Below are 19021 nucleotides of genomic sequence, written 5' to 3'. Positions count from 1 at the left end.
TATAAAACTCAAGTGGTCTGTTGAATTTTAATGACCAATTTATTTTTCACTCTGATATTTTCTCCAATAACCTTGATTTCATCATCTTACATCTTACCCATAGGGAAATAAATGGTGGGCAAATGATGACTTCTGGTGTGCAATAGTTACGTTGTCCCTGAAGCGTTAAACTGCGCACCACAATTGGCTGTACAAAAGTGAAGAAAAAAAAACTTTTTTTGAGAAAAAAATCCACAGGCTTCCAACTTAGTTAGGTTGTTCTGCAGTTAAAGAACATTTGAAAAGGATTTATTTTTCCCCTGGGAGTTTAATGTTAAAAAATGTGTGTCACAGATGTTTACAGCTTAGTGAAGAGTAGCTGAATCCAATGGGAGATAGAATGCCTGTTTTCCAATATGCTCCAGTATTAAAGAGGAATTCTTAATTGTAGAAAATTATACCCGCTGATATGGAAGCTCGTGAATAATGGAAGCCACCTCCAGAATACTGGAATTCACAAGGAGGCATTCTGTCTTGAATTTGATGATGTCAGCGGGAGCACAGAGGATGCTAATAAAACAGAAGTAACAGAGCATTCAACACACAACCAAAATGGAAGGGCAGGTTTCAACCCTTGTGGCCACAGGGAACATACAGTTCAAACTCAGTGATGCACTTTAAAAAAAAATCTGTGGAAAACTGCTAAATATAAATTGCTTGTCTACAGTTTAACAGCAACTACACTTCCAAAGTTATTCATTGGCTCTGAATCACCCTGTGAACGTTAAATGTGCCAACTAAATGCAATTATTTACTTACAAATAAAAGCAGGCAGATCACAAAATTCAATTAAAAGCTTGACGATACATTTGATGTACTAAGACTAATTAGAGTGAAAATTACAACCATCTCTTCTGGATGCTCCTGTGCATATTTTTATTATTCTCCTAGGTTCTGCAAAACTGTACAGATGACACAGTGAAACATACAAACAGTTTTGGCCATCAGGATGTTAAAGAAAAAGTAATCAAACTGTTGGGCAATAGTGAAGAGAGCAATGAAACTTGTTTGCTTTCAAAAGTACATAATATTTGGGGTATAGACATTGCCAATAAAGCCATCATTTAATGCCTTGACGAAACTGCTGAGAGGCATTTCTCTTTAAATCCATTCACACAATCATAATCCTCAGTCCTGAAGAGGGGACTTGGTCTGAAACATCAACTGTTTATTCATCTCCATAGATGCTACCTGACCTGCTGAGTTCCTCCAGCATTTTGTGTGTGTTGCTTTGGATTTCCAGCATCTGCAAAATTTTTGTGTAGAGTCAATATCCCATTGACACTGCCGGTTTTAAGTTCAAGGACGTTGATCTAACAACAATCTATTAGAGGCAATATATGTCCAGTTTAAATGGTGCACAATTTCGATAGCTAAAGCTTTTCCAAGTGCTGATACAATAGGAGGAGAAACCCCGATACAATTACTATCACTAAAGAAATAGTGTTTGGCAAACTAGTGGGCCTAAATATAGACAAGTCCCCTGGTCCTGATGGAATGCATTCAAGGGTATAGAAAAAAAAGGTGATAGTTATAACAGGGGCATTTGTGATGTGATAACTTAACAAAATTCAGTGGATTCCAGAGGTTCTGACAGATTGTAACGCCACTGTTTAAAAATTATGCAGGCAAAAGGCAGGCAATTATAGGCCACTTAGCTTAACATCTGCAGCTGGGAAAATCTTGAAGTTAATCATTAAAGATGAAATAGTGAGACATCTGAATAGAAGTGGCTCCATCAGGCACACAGAGCATGGATTCAGAATCAGAATCAAGTTTATTATTGCCGGCGTGTATCATGAAATTCCTTAACTTAGCAGCAGAAGTTCAATGCAATACATAAAATAGAAAAAATAATAACAATATATAAATAAATTACAGTATACATATATTGAATAGATTAAAAATCATGCAAAAAAAACAGAAATAATATATATTTAAAAAGTGAGGTAGAGTTCACGGGTTCAATGTCCATTTAGGAATCAGATGGCAGAGGGAAAGAAGCTGTTCCTGAATTGCTGAGTGTGTGCCTTCAGGCTTCTGTATCTCCTACCTGATGGTAACAGTGAGAAAAGGGCATGTCCTGGGTACTGGAGGTCCTTAATAATGGACACTGCCTTTCTGAGACACCGCTCCTTGAAGATGTCCTGGGTACTTTGTAGGCTAGCACTCAAGACAGAGCTGACTAAATTTACAACCCTCTGCAGCTTCTTTCGATCCTGTGCAATAGTCACTCACCATACTAGACAGTGATGCAGCCTGTCAGAATGCTGTCCACTGTACATCTATAGAAGCTTTTGAGTGATCAATGGTTGTATCATCAGCAAATTTATAGATGGTATTTGAGCTATGCCTAGCCACACAGTCATGGGTATAGAGAGTGTACAGCAGTGGGTTAAGCACACACCCCTGAGGTGCACCAGTGTTGATCGTCAGCAAGGAGTTGTTATCACCAGTCCGCACAGAGGTCTAGGCTCTGTAAATTCTCAATCAGGATTGTGGGAATGATGGTATTAAATGCTGAGCCGATGAACAGCATCCTGACGTAGGTGCTTGTGTTGTCCAGGTGGTCTAAAGCCGTGTGGAGAGCCATTGAGATTGCATCTGCCATTGACCTATTGTGGCGATGGGCAAATTGCAATGGGTCCGGGTCCTTGCTGAGGCAGGAGTTCAGTCTAGTCAAGACCAACCTCTCAAAGCAATTCATCACTGTCAATGTGAGTGCTACCAGGCAATAGTCAATAAGGCAGCTCACATTATTCCTCTTAGGCACTGGTATAATTGTTGCCTTTTTGAAGCAAATGGGAACTTCTGCCCACAGCAATGAGAAGTTGAAAATGTCCTTGAATATTCCCTCCAGTTGGTTGGCACAGGTTTTCAGAGCCTTACCAGGTTCTCCATCAGGACCTTCCACCTTGCGAGGGTTCACTTTCTTTAAAGACAGCCCAACGGCCTCTGAGACAGAGATCACAGGGTCGTCAGGTGCAGCAGGGAGCTCCATAGCTGTAGTTATATTCTCTTCTTTCAAAATGGGCATAGAAGGCGCTGAGTTCATCTGGTAGTGAAGCATTGCTGCCGTTCATGCCACTGGGTTTTGCTTTGTAGGAAGTAATGTCTTGCAAACCCTGCCAGAGTTGTCGTACATCCAACGTCAGGAAGGTCTGGTGCTGTCTGACAAACCTATTGGAGTTCTTTGAGGATATCATGAGCTTAATGGACAGAGGGAGAACAGGTGGATGTTGTATACTTGGATTTCCAGATGATGTTTGTGGTGCTGCATAAAAGTCTTATCCGTAGGAAAAAGATACATAGAGTCGGCGGGGGTGGGGCGGGCAGCAACGTAGCAACATGGATTCTGGATTGATTAAGCCATAGAAGACAAAGAGGTGGGAGGAATGGGTGTTTCTCTGGTTGGCAGTCAGTGGTGAGTGGAGTATTGTAGGGGTCAGTGCTGTTCATTATATACTAATGATTTAGAAGAGGGGACTGAGTATAGTGTATCTACGTTCACAGATGACACTAAATTGAGTAGAAAATCAAAGTGTGGAGAGACTGCAGAGAGAGAGAGAGAGGGATAGGTTAAGCGAGCAGGCAGAGGTCTGGCAGATTGACTACAATGTTGGTCATCCGCTTTGGAAGGAAATCTAGAAGAACAGATTACTACTTAAATAGTGAAAGATTACAAAGGGACTCAGGAGTGCTGGTGGATGAATTGCAGAAGACTGGTTTGCAGGTAAAACAAATGGCAAATGGAATGCTGGCCTTCATTGCCAGGGGGTTGAAATTAAGAACTGGTGAGGCCTGGTCTCCTTACTTGAGGGAAGATAGAGATGGTGCTGAGAAGGCTCACCTGGTTGGTCCTGGAGAAGAAGGGATAACCAATAAGGAGGGATTGAGTCAACTGGGACTATACTCACTGGAATTTGGAAGAATGAGAGGGATCTTATCTTCTGTTCCAAATGCACTGTGGCAATTCATTCCACGCAACAAAACTCTGCAAAAAATGTTCATTATCACTCTTCCTAATTATAAGCTGATGCATACACACCACTGATGTACCAACCAGCTGAAAATATTCTAACAAATTTCATCATAATATTCTAAATCTTAATAAATATCACCTACCGAGTTTTCCGCTGCACTGAGCACAATCCCGATATTAGATCTCCCCGCGTAACTTTGGCACTCAATACCTGACAACACGTAGTGAATCAACACTACAGCAACAGTAATCCAACCACGGTACAGACAGATAGATAGATAGATAGATAGATAGATAGATAGATAGATAGACAGATAGATAGATAGATAGATAGATAGATAGATAGATAGATAGATAGATAGATAGATAGATAGATAGATAGATACTTTATTCATCCCCATGGGGAAATTCAACTTTTTTCCAATGTCCCATACACTTGTTGTAGCAAAACTAATTACATACAATACTTAACTCAGTAAAAAAATATGATATGCATCTAAATCACTATCTCAAAAAGCATTAATAATAGCTTTTAAAAAGTTCTTAAGTCCTGGCGGTAGAATTGTAAAGCCTAATGGCATTGGGGAGTATTGACCTCTTCATCCTGTCTGAGGAGCATTGCATCGATAGTAACCTGTCACTGAAACTGCTTCTCTGTCTCTGGATGGTGCTATGTAGAGGATGTTCAGAGTTATCCATAATTGACCGTAGCCTACTCAGCGCCCTTCGCTCAGCTACCGATGTTAAACTCTCCAGTACTTTGCCCACGACAGAGCCCGCCTTCCTTACCAGCTTATTAAGACGTGAGGCGTCCCTCTTCTTAATGCTTCCTCCCCAACACGCCACCACAAAGAAGAGGGCGCTCTCCACAACTGACCTATAGAACATCTTCAGCATCTCACTACAGACATTGAATGACGCCAACCTTCTTAGGAAGTGCAGTCGACTCTGTGCCTTCCTGCACAAGGCATCTGTGTTGGCAGTCCAGTCTAGCTTCTCGTCTAACTGTACTCCCAGATACTTGTAGGTCTTAACCTGCTCCACACATTCTCCATTAATGATCACTGGCTCCATATGAGGCCTAGATCTCCTAAAGTCCACCACCATCTCCTTGGTCTTGGTGATATTGAGACGCAGGTAGTTTGAGTTGCACCATATCACAAAGTCCTGTATCAGTTTCCTATACTCCTCCTCCTGTCCATTCCTGACACACCCCACTATGGCCGTGTCATCAGCGAACTTTTGCACATGGCAGGACTCCGAGTTATATTGGAAGTCTGATGTGTACAGGGTGAACAGGACCGGAGAGAGTACGGTTCCCTGCGGCGCCCCTGTGCTGCTTACCACCGTGTCAGACCTACAGTCTCCCAACCGCACATACTGAGGTCTATCTGTCAAGTAGTCCACTATCCAATCCACCATGTGAGAGTCTACTCCCATCTCCGTTAGTTTGTGCCTTAAGATCAGTAACAGCACAGACTCAGTGTCTCCCATTAAACCATATATACACCTTTCTTCACCAGCTTAATAAACAGCAAGTTATTAATTTTTTTTACAAACACTAGCCTCTATGCACCTGAACAATCTCTAACAGGCGTATAAAACAGACAGCAGTAAAGAGAGAATGCTGTGTGTGTTGCCTTTCCCACTGATGACAAGGTTCAAAGATCTTGTAGTGTCCAGCAGCCTTTGCTGTGAATCATGCACAGAGAAAACTTTGCTAATGCCACTGCCATCTCTCAGTATCGTGGTTACGGTAGTTGAAGGGCACATCTTAAACAACAATAAATATCTCAAATTCCCTTTCAATCCTGCACAAATTACCCTTGCCTGGCTTTCTACAACACAAAAATACTTCTTTGCTTGTTTGGCAAAATCTATTAAAGAGTTTTAGAAACGAACAATCAGATAAGCACATTCCAAGTCCTTCTGCCTTCTCAGCTCTGGAACAGAATAACAAAGTACAAAGTACAATGTAAACTTTATCATCAGAGTACTGAAATGTCACCACATACAACCCTGAGATTCTTTTTTTTGCAGGCATATTCAGAAAAGTAACTCTAAACAGGATCAATGAAAGATCAGAGTGCAGAAAGACAATAAACTGTGCATATGCAAATATAAATAAATAGCAATAAATAACGAGAACATGAAATAACAAGATAAACAGTCCTTAAAGTGAGATCATTTGTTGTGTAAACATCTCAATAGATGAGTCCTCTTTTGTTCAAGTGCCTGATGGTTGAGGGGTAGTGACTGTTCTTGAGCCTGGTAGTGAGAGTCCTGAGGCACCCATACCTTCTACCTGATGGCAGAAGTGAGAAAAGAACATGGCCTGGGTGGTGACGATCTTTGATGATGGATGCTGTTTTCCTACCCAATCTTTTTAAAAACCTCTTTAGAACTTAATCCTGGTGACAAGTCTTTTCTCCATCTCATGTTACTTTTCTTTTACCCCTTTATAGTTAAATCCCTAAAGCTGTGAGCTGCAGTGAAGCCAATGACATCCTTTTATTTCTGTGACTTTTGCTCTCAGAAACAAAATGGACTCAGAAGGTACAGTCTCACTCTGTCAATGCTTTCCATCAGTCCTTGACATACACTAAATAAAGCTGCCAGAACTGTCAGATAAAAATAAAGGCTTGTTTATTTTAACTATATGCAAACAAATACAGGTACTATACAATCTCTTAATTCTGGATTGATAAATCATCACAAGCATTTAGTACTTCTAAGCAATTTTAAATACAACCACAACTAGATTGGGCTCTTACCTCCTGTGAGAGAAGGAAAACAAAATGAACTACAGGAACTGACATCAAAATCCAAAACACAACACACAAATTTTCCTTCCATTGTTTTTATAATAATCAGTTCAAAGTCTGTATATTTTGCCTTCCTGGGATTCTTTTAAACAGAGGAAGCAGGCAAAATTCTCGGATCTAAGAAGTGTTTGCTTTTTGAAAACCAAGAAAATATGGGTCTTGAAAACTAACTTAATTGCAGAGCAGAAAATTAATCCTGAATAGATTTGTTGACTGCGGAGCAAAAATAGAATGCCAATAATTTAATTCCCTTGATTCAAGTTCAATGGAATCTTTTAATTGTTATGAGTATTGGCTTTTAAATAGTTGCATTAACTTCTTAAAAGCCTAAATGCTTTTGAATAATATTAAAGGAGACACTAAATATTCACTATATTTGTTAAAGTTTTATTTCAGCAATTTTATGAGCAGCCCATATTTGAATAATTCTCCTTCTTCACCGAATGAAATCTGATGCTCTTTGTAGGACTGACCCTCCTGGTAATTCAGTACTAGACTAGGGATGTCACGCAACATTACATCAATCCATGATACAGGCACTTCAGACTTTGCAACTATCAAAAGTGAAGGAATTCAAATTTTAAAATGAAACACAAAATATCTGAGGAGATTCCATGGGTAGTCAAGCAGAATGCTGGAGTGAGACTTCATACAGATTTTCAGATTTGTAGTTAAAGTTCCAATAATTTTTAATTTTTCATGACACAGGAAGGGTGTGAGTATCCCCACAGAGTCTGCCATTTGGTTTAATCCTTTGCACTATCAAAATTAATGTCCTGAGGTAAACAATTTTAATATGATGCAAGCCACGAATATGCTCATAATTACACAACTTATCACTTCAGTCAGAGTGCTGAGAAATATTTTGTGCAAAATGAAATGTTCATATTTAATCTTCACTATCTGGAAATGCCAGGGCATTTAATTGCATCGTAATATGTCCTGCAGATAATCAAACTCTAACTGCAACATCTTATCATGGTGCATTCGAAAAGGAACATTAGATTTATCCACTTAGAATGCCATTATCTTGTTCCTGCAGCAGATAAAACCTCTGAATGGCCAGCACAAATCAACTAATCATCTCAGATTCTAAACACCATCCTCATTCAAATCCACTGATGAACTAATTAACCTCTCACCTCATTAATAATGTAATTAAGTCAACAAGACATATAAAGATAGCTTGTCCATTTTCAAATCATTGCATTGAGAAAACACATACAGATAAAAATTATTGCATAGAGGTAGGCGAAAACTGTAATAGGATCTACTGAGTTCACCTCCAGTTAACATACAACCTTTCAGCCTGATTAAGCTGGTCACGTCCTAAGCAATGTGACTGCGGTTTCAGTTATTGTGACTTACTTACTATTAAAATTAACCCATTCTTTAAATCTTGATAATTGCTCTTCATCAAATATAAATTTGATCTTCATCAATGCAATGGTGCCACTGAAAATTCTTTAAAATTTACTTTACAAGCTAATCTATTATGCAATGCATGAAGAGGTAATTGCCAAAAGTGCATAAATTGGTAGTTTATTGTTCAGGAGTTCCCCATAAAACATGTTCGTGCAGTCTATTGAAACCTACATCAGCTGATTCTTTATGTGTTTTCAACATCTGGAGGTATTAATTCTCATTTATCATTTAATGCAAGTTATATGATCGCTGTAAGAAGATTAAAACCATCTTCTAAAAGGAAGTGTAAGAAAAGTCTCGTAAAATCTTATACATATTAGAACTGGAAATGAAGAACGAACGAGGTATCTTTGGAATTCCCCACTGATTATTAAACTGTAGCATACAATTTATGAAATTACACTACATATAAATAGAATCAAAACTTTTATTCATTGAGATATGGTGTGGAATATGCCCTTCAGACCCTTTGAGCCGTGCCTGCCAGCAAACCCCGATTTGACTCTAGCCTGATTATGGGACAACTTACAATGACCAGTCTACAAACCGGTATGTCTTTGGGCCGTGGGAGGAAACTGTAGCACCTGGAGGAAGCCCTTGTGTTCACGGGGAGAGGTCATGACTAGACTGAACTCCTGCCTCAGCAAGGACCTGGACCCACTGGAATTTGCCTATCATCACAATAGGTCAACGGCAGATGCAATCTCAATGGCTCTTCACACGGCTTAAGACCACTTAGAAAATACGAACACCTATGTCAGGATGCTGTTAATCGACTATAGCTCAGCATTTAATGCCATCATTCCCACAATCCTGATTGAGAAGTTGCAGAACCTGGGCCTCTGTACCTCCCTCTGCAATTGGATCCTCGACTTCCTAACTGGAAGACCACAATCTGTGCAGATTGGTGATAATATCTCCTCCTCACTGATGATCAACACTGGTGCACCTCAGGGGTGTGTGCTTAGCCCACTGCTCTACTCTCTACATACACATGACTGTGTGGCTAGGCATAGCTCAAAAACCATCTATAAATTTGCTGATGATACAACCATCATTGGTAGAGTCTCAGGTGGCGACGAGAGGGCGTACAGGAGTGAGATATGCCAACTAGTGGAGTGGTGTCGCAGCAACAACCTGGCACTCAATGTCAGTAAGATGAAACAGCTAACTGTGGACTTCAGGAAAGGTTAAGATGAAGGAACACATACCAATCCTCATAGAGGGATCAGAAGTGGAGGGAGTGAGCAGTTTCAAGTTCCTGGGTGTCAAGATCTCTGAGGATCTAACCTGGTCCCAACATTTCTATGCAGTTATAAAGAAAGCAAGACAGTGGCTATACTTTATTAGGAATTTGAAGAGATTTGGTATTTCAACAAGTTTGGAGGCCCAGCATGCGTGCTGAAGACAAGGCTAAATCATTCACAACCACTTTCGGCCAGAAGTCCTGTGTGGACAATCCCATTTTCTCCTGAGATCCCCATCATCATAGAATGCAGTCGTCAGCCAATTCTATTTAACCAGATGGCAATAAAGAAATTGCCGAGTATACTGGACACAGCAAAGGTTATGGGGCCAGACAAGGAACTGGCTAAAGCACTGAAGATCCTCACTCCAAATCTAAAGGCACCTCTAGCCGAGCTGTTTCAATAGTGTTATCATACTGATATCTAACTCATAACATGGAAAGCTGCCCAGATACATCCTGATCGCAGAAAACAAGGAAAAATAAATAATCACCTTCCGATCTCCTTAGAGTCTCTCCCCCTACATGCACTCGCTCTACCCCCCAATCTACATAGTAAAAAAACAAGATGGAATACTTACCACTTTCTGGACTAATGCAGTTGCAACCATTCTCAGGAAACCCTGTCTATTTTACTGGCACTCTACCCTTCGCCTGAACTACAGACATGAATAGTCTGCAGCGTGCCTCATCCCAACAGCACACTGCAGTTATCTGCCTGGGCTCTTTCACCAAGGTCACCGAATTACAGGAAGGATATTAATAAGGTTGAGAGAGTGCAGAGAAGGTTTACAAGGATGTTGCCGGGACTTGAGAAACTGAGTTACTGAGAAAGGTTGAATAGGTTAGGACTTTATTCCCTGGAGTGTAGAAGAATGAGGGGAGACTTGATAGAGGTATATAAAATTATGATCAGTATAGATAGAGTGAATGCAAGCAGGCTTTTTCCACTGAGGCTAGGGGAGAGAAAAAAAACAGAGGACATGGGTTAAGGGAGAAGGGGGAAAAGTTTAAAGGGAACATTAGGGGGGGCTTCTTCACACAGAGAGTGGTGGGAGTGTGGAATGAGCTGCCAGTTTAAATGGTAAATGCAGGCCCACTTTTAACATTTAAGAAAAACTTGGGCAGGTACATGGATGAGAGGTGTATGGAGGGATATGGTCCAGGTGCAGCTCAGTGGGACTAGGCAGAAAAATGGTTCGGCACAGCCAAGAAGGACCAAAAGGCCTGTTTCTGTGCTGTAAAGTTCTATGGTTCTAAGGAGAAACTGGTATGTGCACATGAGCACCATCACTATCAGATTCCACTTTCAAGTCATACAACTTCCTGACTGAGAAGTGCAATGATAAACCTTCATTGCCTCTGGGGCTAAATCCAGAACACCCATCTCTAGACGATGGTGAGAATGCATACCCTAGAGGGCTACATCAGCTCATGACAGCGACTCCCTCTCTCAAAACCAATTGGGAATTGGCAATAACTGCTAGCCTTTATTGCCAGTAATAAACATCAAGGTTGAGGGAAATAAATAAAAACACCTCTACTTCCATAATGCATGGAGTTTAAAATTATATCCATCTATTCAAATTCTTAGCCTCCTCTCCACCGTTTTGATCTTTTCCCACCTTTGACAGTGCACTTTCAGTCACCTAGACAAGCTCTGAAATTTATCCTCACAAACCTCGCTTCAACTTTAAGATGCTCCTTAAAACCTGTCACATTTTTGAGAGAACCTTCTAATACCTCTTCCTTTGGTTCAGAGTCATTGTTTTACCCGTTCCAGTGAGGACCACTGGGCGTGTCCCCGCCAAGAGTACCGGGTGTGTTCCTATATTAAAAACACAAGCTGCTTCTGTCGAACATTTCCCATTGACCTCCAACAATACTGAATGTACACTAAAAAAACTGCTGAGATGCGAGCGAGTTGGCACAAGGTTTATAAAGTTACGTGCAAGGGCATGATAAAGCTGCAAAGGTGCAGTCACGCTGAACAGCAGCTAAATTGCAGTACAATGCAAAATCTGGAGACTCTTGCATGTTAAGATTTAAACTGGACAGAGGTAGGGTAAAACTGATTGCAATTATAAACAGCAGAGGGGTCTGCTCTGTGTACAAATTCAATATCTGTCCTTGCTGCCAGCAATATTGAGGGGAGGGGCAATGTTAATTGTCAACTGAGTGAAGAAATCAAAAGGCAATGCATTTCCAGAAAATAATTATTGCTTAGCAGCAATTTTGGTGTCTCGCGTTCCAAACAGTTAGCTTTTAACCATTCATGGTTAAATATTCAGTCAACTAGTTAACAGAAACATTGAACAATCACAGTAAAGTGGAGATGCCCTTTTTTGAAGGGATTTATAAGTAACATGACCACCCATCGCCTTGTTGTATGGTCAAAAGCCTCTCCTTATGACCTGATTAACTCCCACTCATTCCAATAAACTTGTAATCCTGGGGGCCTTCGACATCTTTGAACCAGACTGAAGGTGAAAAGTGAATGAAATTTAATAATTTGCCACTGAGGAGTATCTCAAATGCCCAGTTACTGTAAAAGAATTTCTGAAGAGGCCATAGTTTTATTAATTGTTTAAGCTAACTGATACACAGACTCTATTAAAAGCTCTTGTGTTAGGTTAGGGATCTTTGATAGGGTTTGATCAAAGTACACCAAGGTATAAATCCCCACGAAAATACTGTTTAAAAATACTTACAAATAACCAAAACCTTAACATTTGAAATACAACCTACCTCCCCAACACCATCACAGATCAGCAACAACTGGACAAAATCTCATGTTTATTAAAATACACACACACTATGTAAGAAGCAAATCAGATTCTTTAAACCAACGACAAATATCAAATTTCTTGATAAAAATGCAGTACTGTGCAAAGGTCTTGGGCACACATCTTGGTAGGGTGCTTAAAAATTTGCACAGTTCTGTAGTAATTTTATGTATTGCACAGTACTGCTGCTGCAAAAATAAACAACAAACTTCATGACACATGTGAGTGATGATAAATCTGATTCTGATATGGGTCTCTATTGTGAACTGAGAGTGGCATGGGAGCAGTGAGAGGGAAATCGTGGTTGGAAAAAGGGGAAGGGAGAGGGGAGGGAGCAGAAGCACCCTGCAATGATTAATAAATCTATTTGGAATCAAAAGACCTTGCCTGGTGTTTCAAGGCTGGGTGTGTCTGCACCCACGTCAACCCCCCCTCCCCCCCCCCCCCCAGCTCCTGGCACTTCTCTGCCACCTGTCCCACACCCCCTCCCACGGTGCTCCACATTTATCATTCCCAATATCCTTTGCACGTGCCAGATTTATAAACTCGCTCTCCGCTCCACGTTAACAAGTACAGCAGTATTAGTAGTAGTACAAAGTTTGGGCACATACAGTGGCATGCAAAAGTTTGGGCACCTCGGTCAAAATTTCTGTTACTGTGAATAGTTAAGTGAGTAGAAGATGAACTGATCGCCAAAAGTCATAAAGTTAAAGAATGAAACATTCTTTTCAACATTTTAAGCAAGATTAGTGTATAATTTTTGTTTTGTACAATTTTAGAGTGAAAAAAAGGAAAGGAGCACCATGCAAAAGTTTGGGCACCCCAAGAGATTTCAGCTCTCAGATAACTTTTACCAAGGTCTCAGACCTTAATTAGCTTGTTAGGGCTATGGCTTGTTCACAGTCATTGTTAGCAAAGGCCAGATGATGCAAATTTCAAAGCTTTATAAATACCCTGACTCCTCAAACCTTGTCCCAACAATCAGCAGCTAGGGGTTCCTCTAATTTCCTCTGAAAATTAAAACAAAATGATGCCCACAAAGCAGGAGAAGGCTATAAGAAGATAGATAGCAAAGCGTTTTCAGGTAGCCGTTTCCTCAGTTTGTAATGTAATTAAGAAATGGTAGTTAACAGGAATGGTGGAGGTCAAGTTGAGGTCTGGAAGAACAAAAAAACTTTCTGAGAGAACTGCTTGTAGGATTGCTAGAAAGGCAAATCAAAACCCCCATTTGACTGCAAAAGACCTTCAGGAAGATTTAGCAGACTCTGGAGTGGTGGTGCACTGTTCTACAAATATGACCTTCATGGAACAGTCATCAGAAGAAAACCTTTCCTGTGTCCTCACCACAAACTTCAGCGTCAGAAGTTTGCAAAGGAACATCTAAACAAGCCTGATGGATTTTTGAAACAAGTCCTGTGGACTGATGAAGTTAAAATAGAACTTTTTGGCCTCAATGAGCAAAGGTATGTTTGGAGACAAAAGGGTGCAGAATTTCACGAAAAGAACACCTCTCCAACTGTTAAGTACGGGGGTGGATCAATCATGCTTTGGGCTTGTGTTGCAGCCAGTGGCACGGGGAACATTTCACTGATAGAGGGAAGAATTAATTCAATTAAATACCAGCAATTTCTGGAAGCAAACATCACACCATCTGTAAAAAAGCTGAAGATGAAAACAGGATGGCTTTTACAACAGGATAATGATCCTAAACACACCTCAAAATCCACAACGGACTACCTCAAAAGGCGCAAGCTGAAGCTTTTGCCATGGCCCTCACAGTCCCCCAACCTAAACATCATCGAAAATCTGTGGATAGACCTCAAAAGAGCAGTGCATGCAAGACTGCCCAAGAATCTCATAGAACTAGGAAGAAGCCTTTTACAAGGAAGAATGGGTGAAAATCCCCCAAACAAGAATTGAAGGACTCTTAGCTGGCTACAGAAAGCGTTTACAAACTGTGATACTTACCAAAGGGGGTGTTATTAAGTACTGAACATTCAGGGTGCCCAAACTTTTGCTTCGGGCCCTTTTCCCTTTTTGTTATTTTGAAACTGTAAAAGGTGGAAATAAAAACAGTAATTTTGCTTAAAATATTAAAGAAATCTGTCATCTTTAACTTTATGCCTTTTGGAAATCAGGTCATCTTTTACTCGCTTAGCTATTCACAGCAACAGAAATTTTGACCAGGGGTGCCCAAACTTTTGCATGCCACTGTATATACAGCTAGAGTGACTAAGACCTTTGCACAGTACAGTTGACAAAAACAGAAAATACATTTAGAATATTCTGACTTACCAACTAATTTTGCAATAAGTGATTTCTCCTTTTTTCTAACACACTAAAGGACAGAACACAACTTCCACGTACTCCTGGTCCTCAACTGTTCTCATTCAGTTTATTACAATTGCCTTTCTATTGAATCATTAGGCTCAAACGAGTCACATTCCAGACCATATACTGGCGTGTCTAGCTATGCAGAATGTGCAATTTGGACTCTAAATACGTTCAAAAGTGTAATCTGCACTAAAATGAAAACTCAGTCATATTGCAGTAAGGACAAGCAGCAGGTACTAACCATTTACCAGCAATATGCAAAACAGCTGTATGGAGACAATTAGTTTGGATTTTTTACATATTCATATCATAAAGACAGTCAAACAAGCAGAATTACTATACCTGGGCTATTAGCACATTGCTGATGCATTCTCAAACATTTTACTGAAGAATGTTAATGACTAATTTCATTGCTGGCAGAAATAGCTTGGCTTTCTGAGAAAATGTAAATGGTGCTATGAATTTAATTGTCATCATAACAGAGAGAGATGGTATAAAACCGTACAGAATAATCATCCGTATAGTGCGGTTGCGGTTGATAAGTTAAAAAGAGCAAAGATGAGTTGTTAACGCAAACGATGCATTTCATTGTATGTCTCAGTACACACGTTATAAATAAACTTGAATCTTGAATATCTTCACAAAAACTGACTGATTCAGGTATTGACTAATATGGGGCCCTCCGTTGGCTGGGGTCGACCGTGAATATTGCGTCCTGGCTGTCGACGTGACACGCAAGCCAGGGCAGTTTGATATGGAGAGCAAGCTGTTGTTGACTAACAGCAATAATAAAAAAAAATGCAAGGTGTGAGCATAGTTCATAAGAACGTCTCAGATATCATCTCAGAGAAATTTAATCAGTACAATCTCTCCAAGGTAGAGACAAAATATTCCAAATAACTGTCTTCAAAGCACACAGAGTGTACTTGTGTAAATTGCTGTTTTTGTTAATTAGTGATTTAAGAAGATAATTTTTTACATAAAACAAACAAAACGGTTGTTAATCACCAGTTAAATGGCAAATGCTGGTATTACAAACTATAAGCGGCCTGGGAAACACTCATACATCTAACACCACGTGTAGGTGCATGGAACGCACTGACAGGCTGGTGGTAGAGGTAGGTGCAGCAGGGACAGTTACGAAACTCTTAGTTAGGACATGGATAAAAGAAAAATGCAGGGCTATGGGGAAGGGAAGGGCTAGATTAATTATACTAGACAACAAAGATTTTGCTTCCTGAATATGTCTTGGTGTATCTTATCAACTTTAGGCTGCTGCTTATGAAAATCACCCTAAAATTTCCCGAAGATGCACTATTACCTATATTTGTTATTTCAATATGTAATTCAAGTCAATTGAAACATTGCCTGCAACGTAGACTGAAAAGTTTACTATCTTGTCCAGGCATGCCTGGGCATGTTTAGGCAGAGTGGATGCTGCATGGCTGGACAGGTTTTAGAAAGGCTATAAATTTCCATGAAAGATTTCAATATTTGAGACAGATGATTCCCAGTATAACTGATTAAAGGCGGCATTTTTGTTGTTCCACAAATCACATAGGTCACCAATGACAAGAAATTCAAAGAAATTCTAGTAGGACTGGAGAAAATCACATGGAAGGCATTCAAGGATGTTGTTGAAAATTTTCTTGGCAACTACAGAGCACCAAAGTACATGCAGCTGGTTGACAACATGCTTCAAGCAAACAAAACCATGAAGTGTAGCATGTCACTAAAGATTCATTTTCTGCATTTCCATCCCTGCAAGTCTTGGCACTGTTTCACCAGGACACCGCTGTCATGGAGAAACAGTATCAGGGCAAATATAATCCATCAATGCTGGCTGATTATTGTTGGACACTTTAGTGAGAAGCCTCAGACACCGAGTACAAATGAAAATCATCAACAAACCATTTTTAGCTTAGCTGAACTATTGCAAAGTGTCAGCACTGTTTTGAAATTAAATGCATTCTATTCAATAAAAGTTAATTTCTTGTTTTTCTAAATTCCTATGTGATACAAGTCATCTGAAAGTACACATTTGTGTTCAGTTTCAATTGGTCTTCAATCATTGATTTCAGTCATGAACAAAAAAAATTCTGAGGAAGCAACACTTTCTAACGAATTTGTTGTTCAGTGTTACAGAGTAGGTTAAAAGTCTAGCACAACATCATGGGCCAAAGGGCCTATACTGTGGGGTACAATTCTATGTTCTATGATTTAAATACTTCAGTTACTTTTATCTTATGGGCAAAATTATCACAATGAACACGGGGTGAAGGAAAATAAATGGCTATCAATAGTAAAGTGCATACCAGGTCATCAAAAAAAAATTTTAAATCTCAATGAATGAAGTACAAATAAGCATCACTGTTTCAAGCAACTTCTTTATTTTAATCATCATTCCACTCCCTGTACTTCTATGGTGATGCAGTTTCCCAATCAGAAACAGTTCTTGTGTGAGGAAGCCTGAGCATTAACATCAATGAGCAACATACACAAGGAGATCAGGGATGAATTGCCTGTGCTGATTCCCAGCACAGAACTCCAGAGTGCACTAGTTCAATCAATGCACCAGCTGCCTCAGCACTTAAGCAGGGCATGAAGGTTGGAGCAGGCATACATTGACATCATTATTGATATATCCGGGAACAAAAGGGTTAATGTATGAGAAGCATTTGTTGGCTATGGGCCTTTACTTGCTGGAATTTAGAAGAATGAGGGGGGAATCTCATTGAAATCGATTGAATATTGAAAGGCTTAGACAGAGTGGATGGTGGAGAGGATGTTTCCTATAGTGGGGGAGACTAGGACAAGAAGGCACAACCTCAGAAGGATGTCCCTGTGGAATAAAGATGAAGTGGAATTTCTTCAGCCAGAGGGTGGTGAATCTGTGGAATTCATTAGCACAGACAGCCGTTGAGGCCAAGTCACTGGGTATATTTAAAGTGGCAGTTGATAAGTTCTTGATTAGTAGGAGTGTCAAAGGTCACAGAGAGAAGCAGGAGAATGGAGTTGAGGGGGATAATAAATCAGCCATGATAGAATGGTGGATCACACTCGATGGGCCAAATGGCCAAATTTTGCTCCTACATCTTATGGTCCCACAACAAAACAAATCCTCATCTTGTCAAAGCTGTAACTAATAGTTTGAAATTTGTTGTTCTGCTGTGGAACACTTACTGCCTGAAGCTCTTACTCAACGGTAAGTGGAGCTTTCATTTCCTCACAACAGTCACTGATGTACTTGAACAGACTCTTGGCATTATCGCTCCTGTTGAGTCAATGCGTTTAAGGCTCACACTGCCTCCATGACTCACAGGAAAATCAAATTATTTCTGGTGTTGTCACATTCCCATAAAGTGCATTAGTCAATTTCCTATTGAGGGATTATTTGAGATGACGTCTATCAGCTTCTCGATAGACCAGACCTGTCACAACAATCAAGAGCGGCCACAGTTCCCCTTCACCTAGTGAGCTTTATCTCCACTGATAAAAATGGTCAGGGCATAAACAAGGCAACGGCCAACAAAGTTTCAATTATTTTTTATTTATTAAAATACAGGCGGAATAGGCCCTTCGAGGCATGCCGGTCAGTAACCCCTGATTTGATCCCAGCCTAAACACGGGACAATTTACAATGACCAAATAACTTACCACCTGTATGCCTTTGGACTGTAGGATGACCCAGAGGAAACCCACGCACTTACAGGGAGAATGTACACACTCCTTACAGGCAGCTGAGCGAACTGAACTCAGGTCACTGGAACTGTAAAGCGTTGTGCTGACCATTATGTTACCATGCCACCCCAAAGTTCTGCTTGGAAAGGATTTTGCTGACAAAAATGTGTCACGGATTGCTGCTGCACCACCAGCTAGCAGCAAATGCATCCCCCTCCTCCTCGTTATAACAGGGGCACCGCAGTAGTGTAGCAGTTAACGCGACGTCATTACACCTTGGGGCGACGGAGTTCGGAGTGCAATTCCGGCTCGTGTTCCAATAAGTGGGTTGCTGGGCCACCGTGGCTCTTTAGGCCAGAAGGCCCTGTTACCACACCACACTGTATCTCTAAATAAATAAATGGCCTCTTTTGACCTCCCCCAAGATGTGGGAAGATCCTCATCCAACAGTGTGCAATAATGGTTACAGTTCTGCATGTTAACCACAAGTTCCAGGGCAGTAGTTTCTGTTACTGATGAAGTTACCTCGCACAACAGTGCAATCTGACAGGCTCAGGAGGAAGAAAAAGCTGCACACTCATGTAGCCACTGGCACTGAGATAAAAACGAGCTACATCGCTTCCGTCCCCTCGGTTCACATCAATTTAAGAATTATTGGACATTTATTCAACTCATTTGAAATGTGTTTATTAGATAATGGAGT

At 40.4% G+C, this 19021-nt stretch overlaps 1 protein-coding gene across 3 annotated transcripts in view; it reads right to left on the bottom strand.

Annotated features, from left to right (window-relative positions):
• LOC140715429 (C-terminal-binding protein 2) overlaps positions 1-19021 on the bottom strand; it is a 309864-nt gene that overhangs the window by 277214 nt on the left and 13629 nt on the right. The window contains exon 1 of one of the 3 annotated variants that reach the window (XM_073027608.1): positions 14599-14616. The exons of the other annotated variants lie outside the window; for them this stretch is intronic. The gene's annotated coding sequence lies outside the window, so the exon portion shown is untranslated. Of the gene's footprint in view, positions 1-14598; positions 14617-19021 lie in introns of those variants that run through there. 3 annotated transcript variants of the gene reach the window in all.

The sequence above is a fragment of the Hemitrygon akajei genome, chromosome 23 (genome assembly GCF_048418815.1).
Source record: "Hemitrygon akajei chromosome 23, sHemAka1.3, whole genome shotgun sequence".
NCBI classification, from domain to species: domain Eukaryota; kingdom Metazoa; phylum Chordata; class Chondrichthyes; order Myliobatiformes; family Dasyatidae; genus Hemitrygon; species Hemitrygon akajei.
This window is presented reverse-complemented; position numbering and strand designations above follow the sequence as displayed.